The following is a 9737-nucleotide window of genomic DNA, read 5'->3' as shown; positions in this document are numbered from 1 at the left end:
ATTGGCTAAGCCATTATGGAGCTGTGATAGACTGCAAGCATCAATTGGTGTCGATTCGAGACCCTAGTGGGGGAGTTCTTACGGTGTACGACGAGGGTACGCGTTCGGAGTCAGCATTTTGTTCGGCCGCCAGAGCGAGATAGAGTCTACAGCAGGGCTGTAGGGGTTTTGTGGCATATGTGATGGATGCGAGGGCTGATATTGAGAGACCGAAGTCAGTTGAGGAGGTCCCGATAGTGCGTGAGTTTCCAGATGTGTTTCCAGAGGACTTGCCGGGTGTGCCTCCGGAGAGGCAGGGTAGAGTTCGGTATTGAGTTGGTTCCAGGAGCGGCGCCTATCGCTAAGGCATCGTATCGCCTTGCGGCTCTGGAGATGCAGGAGTTGTCCTCGCAGCTTCAAGAACTGCTGGGGAAGGGGTTTATCGGGCCGAGCAGTTCGCCTTGGGGAACGCCTATCCTTTTTGTCAAGAAAAAGGATGGCTCGCTCCGGATGTGCATCAATTATCGTGAACTGAATAAGCTAACAGTCAAGAACCGTTACCCGTTGCCAAGGATCGATCATTTGTTTGATCAGTTGCAGGGAGCATCTTGGTTCTCCAAGATCGATTTGAGGTCTGGGTATCATCAGGTGAGGGTGCGGGAGGAGGACATATAGAAGACAGCCTTCCGGACTCGTTATGGGCATTACGAATTCGTGGTGATGCCTTTCGGACTCACCAACGCACCCGCAGTGTTCATGGAACTCATGAACAGGGTGTGCAGACCAATGTTGGACCGCTCGATGATCGTGTTCATCGACGACATTCTGGTGTATTCGAGATCCAGAGAGCAACATGAGGATCATTTGAGGGAGATCCTCGGAGTTCTGAGATCGCAGAGGCTTTATGCCAAGTTCTCCAAATGTGAGTTCTGGTTACGAGAGGTCCAGTTTTTGGGGCATCTCGTTCGAAAGGGGATTTTATTCGACCCGGCCAAGATTGAGGCGGTTATGAGGTGGGAGGTGCCGAGATCACCCACCGAGATCAGGAGTTTTCTGGGATTGGCCGGCTATTATCGGAGATTTATTAAGGATTTCTCCAAGATCGCTGTGCCACTCACCAAGTTGACCCGGAAGGGTGTTGCGTTTTCTTGGGGTCTGGAGCAACAGACCTCGTTCGAGACACTTCGCAGGAAGTTATGCAAAGCCCCAGTGTTAGCCCTTCCGGCAGGGATGGAGGATTTTGTGGTTTATTGTGACGCATCGATATCCGGATTGGGAGCGGTGCTTATGCAGAGGGGGCATGTGATAACATATGCATCGAGGCAGCTTAAGCCTCATGAGTTGAGATATCCCACTCATGATTTGGAGCTGGGAGCGGTAGTGTTCGCTCTCAAGATCTGGCGACACTACCTGTACGGGGTTCGATGTATGATATACACGGACCACAAGAGCTTGAAGTATTTGATGGATCTGCCCAACCTAAATATGCGACAGAGGAGGTGGTTGGACATGGTCAAGGATTATGATTGTGAGATCCTGTACCACCCGGGCAAGGTTAATGTTGTAGCCGATGCACTGAGCCGTAGGGCGGAGAGTGCCCCATTGCGAGATGTATGTTTGAGATTGGCGGTGATGACCCCGGTTTTGGATGCTATTCGAGGGAACGAGTTGTCGGGCTGGTATCGAAGTTCGTTACCGATAGCCAGGGGCTTATGACATTTCAGGGTCAGATTTGGGTACCGTCCGTGGGCGGGATGCGTACCATTTTGATGGAGGAGGCTCATCGATCGAAATTCTCGATCCATCCTGGGGCCACTAAGATGATTTTGGACCTGAAAAAGGATTATTGGTGGCCCTGTATGAAGAGGGATGTCGCATGGTTTGTAGAGAGATGCTTGACCTGTCGCAGGGTTAAGGCCGAGCATCAGCGTCCACATGGTAAGTTGCAGCCATTAGAGATTCCCGAGTGGAAATGGGAACAGATTACCATGGACTTCATCACCAAATTGCCATGAACCGCGAGGGGTGTCGATGCAATTTGGGTGATTGTGGATAGGTTGACAAAGAGTGCTCACTTCCTGACCATCAGTGAGAGCTCTTCCGCGGAGAAGTTGGCGGAGATGTACGTGAGAGAGGTGGTATCGCGGCATTGAGTGCCGATTTCGATTGTCTCAGATCGAGATGTACGTTTCACTTCCAGATTCTGGAAGAAGTTTCATGAGGAATTGGGTACAAAACTGCATTTTAGTACTGCATACCACCCACAGACTGACGGGTAGAGTGAGCGGACGATTCAGACGCTCGAGGACATGCTCCGAGCATGTGTGTTGGATTTCGGCGGAAGTTGGGACACGTATTTGCCCTTGTCAGAGTTCTCTTACAACAACAGCCATCATTCGAGCATTGGCATGCCGCCCTTTGAGTTGTTGTATGGGAGGAGGTGTCGGACCCCTATCTGTTGGGGAGAAGTAGGGCAACGCGTGATGGGTAGTACCGAGATTGTGCTTCAGACGACAGAGCAGATCCAGCAGGTTAGACCGAGGTTGTTGACCGCTCAGAGTCGTCAGAAGAGTTATGCGGACAGACGCCGGTCCGAGCTTGAGTTTCAGGTCGGCGACTTTGTGTTCCTGAAGGTCTCTCCTTGGAAAGGTGTGATTTGATTCAGGAAGAGGGGCAAGTTGGGGCCCCGATATATTGGTCCTTTCAGGGTGGTCGCGAGGGTAGGCAGGGTAGCTTATCGTTTGGAGTTGCCAGCAGAGTTGGGTCAGATTCACGACACTTTCCACATGTCGCAGTTGTGAAAGTGCATAGCCGACGAGTAGGCAGTAGTGCCACTAGAAGAAATTCAGGTGGATGTGAGCCTGAATTATGCTGAGAGACCAATAGCGATCAGAGATCGGAAGATCAAGGTACTGAGGAATAAAGAGGTGCCACTGGTGCAAGTCCAGTGGCAGCATCGGAAAGGGTCAGAGTTAACTTGGGAGCCGGAGCGTGAGATGCGTGAGCAGCATCCAGAGTTATTTGCAGAGTGAGACTTCGAGGGCGAAGTCTGATTCTAGTGGGGGAGAATTGTAACATCCGGATTCCCAGGTATTATTTTTATTCTTTTAATATTGGGTGATGTGAGGAGACTCGGCGAGTTGGAGTCTAAACTCGCCGAGTAGGATCGCGGTTTTGCACGCGGGTTCGCGTCTGGACTCAGCGAGTCCACGTTGTTTAATGAAACCCTAATTTCCAGGGTTTGAGACCTATTTAAAGAGGCTTATGGCCGTCATTTGCGGCCACCAACCCCATATAGAAACCCTAAAGAGATCTCGAGCGTTTTGGGAGAGAGAGGAGGCCATTGTTAACCTTTGAAGCATTGTTTGGCAAGGCAAATGAGGTTCAAGCTAAGAGGAGACAAGGGAGGTGGACATCCTTCGAATTTGGAGCTCAGAGCATCACTTTGGAGGTAATATTTTGGCTCCCTTTCTGTTGTTATGATGAACATGGGGGTTTAGGGTTTCTTGACCCCTTTGTTGGTTAGATTTGATGTCCATTTCGTCCCTATTTGTGATGAGGCTTGAAATGGGATCCATAGAGGTCCAGAGAAGCCTTATTCCTTAAGCTTTATGAGGATTCATGGGAGTTTTGACCAAGGTTTATGAAATATGGGGCTAAAACATCATACAGGAGCTAATAGATGTTGTTTGAGCATCAAGGTTTGGACTTTACATGATTATCATGTTTGGTGAGGCCAGATCTATGTTTGTATGGAATAGATCTGACCTCAGAAGTGGTTTTGAGTTTATGCATGGCATGAACTCGCCAAGTCTGAAGAACAGACTCAACGAGTAGTATGAAGTTTGCCCGTAATCACTCAGTGAGTGGTCTTGTCGAGTTGAGGGAACGACTCAGTGAGTCAGGGTGAGTCGGGGGGGGGGGGGGCTGAGTCAAGCCGGAACTCGCCGAGTTGTTCTTCAGACTCGAAGAGTTGAGTCGTGGTGGCCCCACGATTCATGCCAGGTGGAACTCGTCGAGTCAGGGAGGTACTCGGTGTGTCAAGAAAGGATCCAAGAGAGACAGTGGGCATGTATAGACTCGCCGAGTTGCCCTAGTGCACTTGTCAAGTCCGGTCAAAGTTGACCATTGACCTTGTCAACTTTTAGGGTTTGGTGCAGTTGTATTTATGAGTGTATTACTTTGTGTGATTAGGCGGAGGCTAGATCACATTTATTCCGAGACAGATATTTACCGAGACATCGAGGTGAGTCTTCTCACTATACCTTACCTAGACTGGTATATTGTGTAGTCCAGAGGGTCTTATGTGTTATGTATGAGATTATGTGCTATGTGTATGTTGTATGTTGCTATAGACCGGACCGAAGGGTCCACCGATACAGGCCAGGCCGGAGGGCCCAACGAGTTATGACCGGAACAGAGGGTCCAACGAGCTACGGGACTGGAGGGTCTCGCTGAGACATATCGACCGGAGGGTCGTATTATAGCCTTGAGTGGCGTATGTGTTGTATGCGGTATTTTTGGGGAACTCACTAAGCATTTATGCTTACAGTTGTTGTGTGATGTGTTTTTAGGTACTAGTGATGAGCGCGGGAAGGCACCGGCATGATCCGTACACACTTGAGGAGTTTATGTTTTGGATTCTGGGGATATGTCTTTGTGATAAATACATTTGAAACAATATGTTGATGTTATTTTGTGAAAAATGATTGTTTAGAAAATGAAAAATTTGTTTTGAAAGTTTACGTTGTTACATTGTTAACGTCTAGAAACAGACCAATACCCCAACAACACACGAAGAGGTTCCATCCAGCAATTGACCAATTTCTAGGTGCTCCAAAGTCATAATTGGTTATAAGGTATGGTATCAGTTATTCTTTTGTGTTAGACATCATGTTGAACATGATATATGGATTCCAGTAAATCTCACATAGTGTTCAACTTTTAGTTAGGCCTTAGATATATAGCTTTTAACAAATAAGAGGAACGAATCCTATCTTGACTACATACGCCCATCATGTAGTTCATCTTATGCATAACGATGACCCTTATAGCTGCCTTTTATGGAACATCATTTAACCATGTCAAAGTAAAAAAAAAATCCCTACACTCAAGTCCCAAATATGTATCTTAGGTCAAAAAATACAAAGATACTACCTGTTAGGGGCATTATCCTTGAATCACATTCAGGATCCTTAAATATTTCTAAAGCCTCGGGATCCTTAAACATATCCGAAGATCCTCATTATTACGACTAATATTTTTAACACTTATAACAGCTATATTTTGCTTTATTTTTCTCACATGTGCGGAACTAGTCAACATAAGACTCATTCTGAATGAAAAGTCACTTCAACCAGGCTTAAGACCTAGGGATACTAAGTCAAACAACTGTTTTGGTCAAAAATCGACTAAGTGGATATCAACCAAATTGCATGAGAGGCTGTGGTGTTGTAGGTGAAGTGATTAATGAAATTGGAATATAATTACACAAGTAGTTTACACGGAAAACCCTTGATCCTTGCTAGGATCTCCGACATAAAACCTAGGGAGGTGATAATGATCACCTGCCCTGTTTTATCTTATTGATTTGAACATAAATTACAGAGATAAGTGTGATAATACGATTACGAATGATAAAGTGAGAGTAAATGAGTAAGGTGTCAGAGAATCGTCTTTGTTTTGTGTGTTTCTCATGTGTACTTATAGTCTAGATTAAGTAACTAAATGTTCGATATTTCCGGGATCCTATTGAAATGGTATTTAAAACGTGCTTTGACTTGGTATTTCCGGGTCTTAAGCCTGGTGGGACTGATTCCTCGTTGTGAATGAGTTCTAACAATTGCCCCCAAATTACACCTACAAAATATTTGAATTAATTTCAAGTATTTAAAGTGTATAGTTTAATTAGTTGGAAATAAAGGATTCGAAATTCAAACTCTAACGGATTAAAAGATATGATTATATTGTCAAATCACTTTTCTCTCCTTGGTTTGAAGGTAAATTTCTTTCTCCTTTCTTCTTATTTTTCCTGTTTGTTGATTATAGGTAAAGAGGCACTCCATTCTCTCTCGAGCATCCTGGATTTTTCGACGAGGACTTAATTGATCAAAGGATCTTATCTTATGAAGAGACCAGTCCTTTTTGTGATGACAATATTGAGTCCTTGAAGTCAATCGGGGCTTTTCCTTCCGATGTTATTTTCAAGCCTTTTGATACTATGACCCAACCTGACTTTGTCTCTTCTACTTAGGTTTGGTCCCATCCAAACTATGCTCATGATATGGCGGATCCTGCTTTAGGTTGATCGATTGAATCAATCTAAGGATCTAGTCATGGGATTTAGCTAAGTTGGCCCATGTTTGTGATCTCAAAACTTTTGGGTCTTGTCGTTTCCTGCTCAGAGGCAAAACAAGTAAATCACATCTTATTTTGAAATAAATACAAAACGAAGGTTCTTGGAAAGAGAAATATTTCTTTGTGTAATGTGAATCCATCTTGTCGGTAATCTTTTTCTTGTTTTATTTATTTTGATGCAGCTTTCAAGTTCGAGGATCCCGTCCCTGCTGCTGAAGATACCAAGGAGAAGATTAGAAGTTTCCTTGCTCTTCTTGAGACTGAAAGATCTGTTAGGTTCGAAAGGTAAATTTGTTATTGCCCCTACATCGAAGGGTAAAGTTCCTTTATTTGTTTATTTTTTATTTTTCATGAAGGATCCCGAACTTATTGAGTTCCTTTTTTATGTTTAGGATCTAAGGCTACACACTCTAGTTCTTGGTTCACCCTTGATGATACCGACTCCACCATGTCTGGTGGCCAACTTGTGGTGAATAAGGAGAAGAACTCATCTTCTCTTTCTACGGAGAGAACCTCGATAAATCTGACTGTCAATACTCAAGGATCCCAAAAGAGGAAGTCTGTCGAGATCCTTGGGGTGGACGAGGCTCTGAGGAAGCTGATCTCTTTCTGGAAATCATAATCTTTTACAGGTTGCTTGATCATGTTTCTTGATCCACCGAAGATCTAAAGGTTAAGCTTGACCAGGCGAAGCATGCGCTGGAGATTGAGGAGTTGATTTCTGAGGTTAATAGCAGTGTTGTTGAGGTCGACTGAGAGGTAAAGATCAAGATGGCAGAGGATTTGGAGAATGCATGATCCTAGAATGTGGAAGATTGACATGAAATCCTTGCTAAGTTGACTGGTGAGCTTATAAATGTTTGGTCAGGATCCTGTAGAGAAGAGAAGAAAGAGATAGATTATATCCCAGTTGGGGGGTGATCAAACCTAGAATTAAGTTTCATAAATTTAAAAACAATTTTAAAATTTTGTTCTATAAAACAATATTTTATTTTTTGTTGGGTTGGAGGGTAACCCGTTTTAATACTGATGCTTCGGTCTATCTCTTTTCTTGCATGATTGATTTGGTTACAGAATCAAAATTGGTTTTTGTAACGCCCGTAGATCCGGGCTAGTCAATTTTGAGGCAATAAGTGTCGAAAACGACTTTTCAGCAAAAGATTATTTATAATAAATAGTCTTAAGCAAGTTGTAGAATATGTCTCAAGGTTTCCGTACATATAAAGAACGCCGAAATCCGAATTATAACGAAGAAGTTATGGCCCGTCGAAGTTTTACGGCAAAATTGGCACGACACTGGAAAGCGTAAATAGTAAATTTACGATGGAGTGACTTTTATGTCACACCCCGCTATGGCGGAAACACGAGGCATGGCAGAATAAAGGGTTTCATAGAAAAAGTTAAAAGATAACACCAAACATAGTATTAAAAATCATTACGAATTTACAATGGGTTTGAACAAATTTTAACAGAAATTATAATGTAAATTGAAATACAGCACATGTGAATGCTCCTAAAAGTGATGTGTCCCTAAGTGCCACTTACTTGATGATTCCTGAAAAAGCATGTAAAACGAGCGTCAACTATAAAAATAGTTGGTGAGTATTCACAGATAAACAAAATAATATTGGTTCCATGAATTGAAATCAATATTTTGATAAAAGTTTCTAATAATAAAAGTATATTGTTAAAATGAGTAAATAAGTTTGTAAAAACAACGTTCAGAGTTCTTTGTCATCATGAGAGATAAAGTATGTTGCCCAAATAAGATGCAACATTCATATTCTCATGGAAAATAAAGTTCGTTACTCAAACGAGTAAACAAGTTTCATTGCTAAAATGAGCAATCAATTTTGTTGCTACAAGGAGCAAACAATTTCATTGCTAAAACATGTATATAAGTTTTCAGTAATAAAAGTTCGTTGTTGTAATGAGAAACAAAGTTCATTTCTATAATTAATAAACAAGTTTATTGCTATAATGAGTAACAAGTTTTTATGTGTAGGAGCAAACAATGAGTTCTCAACCAAACCTATGACTAAAGTCCTATCAAGATCTATGCTTACCGTTCCATAGATGAATATGGTATCATGCACTCTAGCAATAGGGAGAGTGAGGAGTTGTCAATTCCTAATAGCGCTATCAACAATTACCATTGGCTCAAAGAGTTAATGGTTAGAGAAAAGGGAAGGGCCTTAATACGATAAGTTCTCATGTTCTGTGTTGCATAGACATACATAGAGAGATATAGCAATAAATTAGCAATCATGTTTGATACAAATCAGTTTAAATACAACGAACATATAATAGTTTTCGGGACATGCATGATACGGGTTATATAAATAATAATTATATTTAATTATTTTGTAAAAGTTTTATGGAAACATATTATGCGCTTATAATATTTGTATAAAACCTAATTATTAAACTTAACAATATGGGTTAAAGAAACACTTATAAATAGAATAGTATTTTGGATAAACAATCTTAACATAAGTTGTAGTAGTCATGATTATGAACGCGTGAGTACAAAGAACGCCAAAATTTGACTTCTCATGAGGAAGTTATGATTTTTCGAAGTTTAGAGTTCGACATAGTACATCTAAATGTGTCGCAAAATAGGACATGGAAATAAGTTGATTGTTAGATGAAACAATCTAAACAGGACTTGACTTCCTCATAAATACGAATTCGTCGATATAAAGAACGTAAAAAACGAAGCTTGTATGAAGAAGTTATTAATTTCACAAAGTCTTTTACAGTGTAATCTTTATAGACTGTAAAATGAATATAGAATGAGAATTAGATGTTGAGATCTAAAAGAAAGTTGTTATACTCATCGATACAAATCCATGGATATAAATAACGTTGATAATGAAGCTCGTATGTGAGAGATATGATTTTTCGAAGATCACAAAAATATCTACAAAGGGATGACGTGTTGGCACTAGAGTGCGCCACGTGGCAAAGCCAAAGACCAGCCCCTCTACCAACCTCGATGATGTGGCCCATCAAAATGATGACACTAAAAACAGACATCACGCGGCGGCTCGGCGTCCCCTTTTCCATGGCACAATTCACCCCTCAGAACTCCTATAAATAGAAGTTGAACACTTGTTCCTTTCGTGCTCTTTTTCTCTCAACTCTCTATCTCTTTATCTCTCTCTCCCTCTCTCTCTCTCTCTCTCTCTTTCTCTCTCTCTTCCGAACTTCTCCCAAACCCACAAGACCGAACCTTCTGAGTTGCAAACATTTTAGCGAGATGCTGCAACGTTAGCAAGCTTGACGAATTGAAGTATTCATCGTTGAAGTTCCATCAAAGATGTTTCCGCGTTTTCGCTAGAAATCTTGCAAGTTGAGCTGCACTTACTATGCTTCTAAGTGTAATTTATATTTATGTT

The sequence above is a fragment of the Lactuca sativa genome, chromosome 1 (genome assembly GCF_002870075.4).
Source record: "Lactuca sativa cultivar Salinas chromosome 1, Lsat_Salinas_v11, whole genome shotgun sequence".
NCBI lineage: Eukaryota > Viridiplantae > Streptophyta > Magnoliopsida > Asterales > Asteraceae > Lactuca > Lactuca sativa.
The sequence above is the reverse complement of the archived record's forward strand: the minus strand, read 5'-3'. Positions refer to the sequence as shown.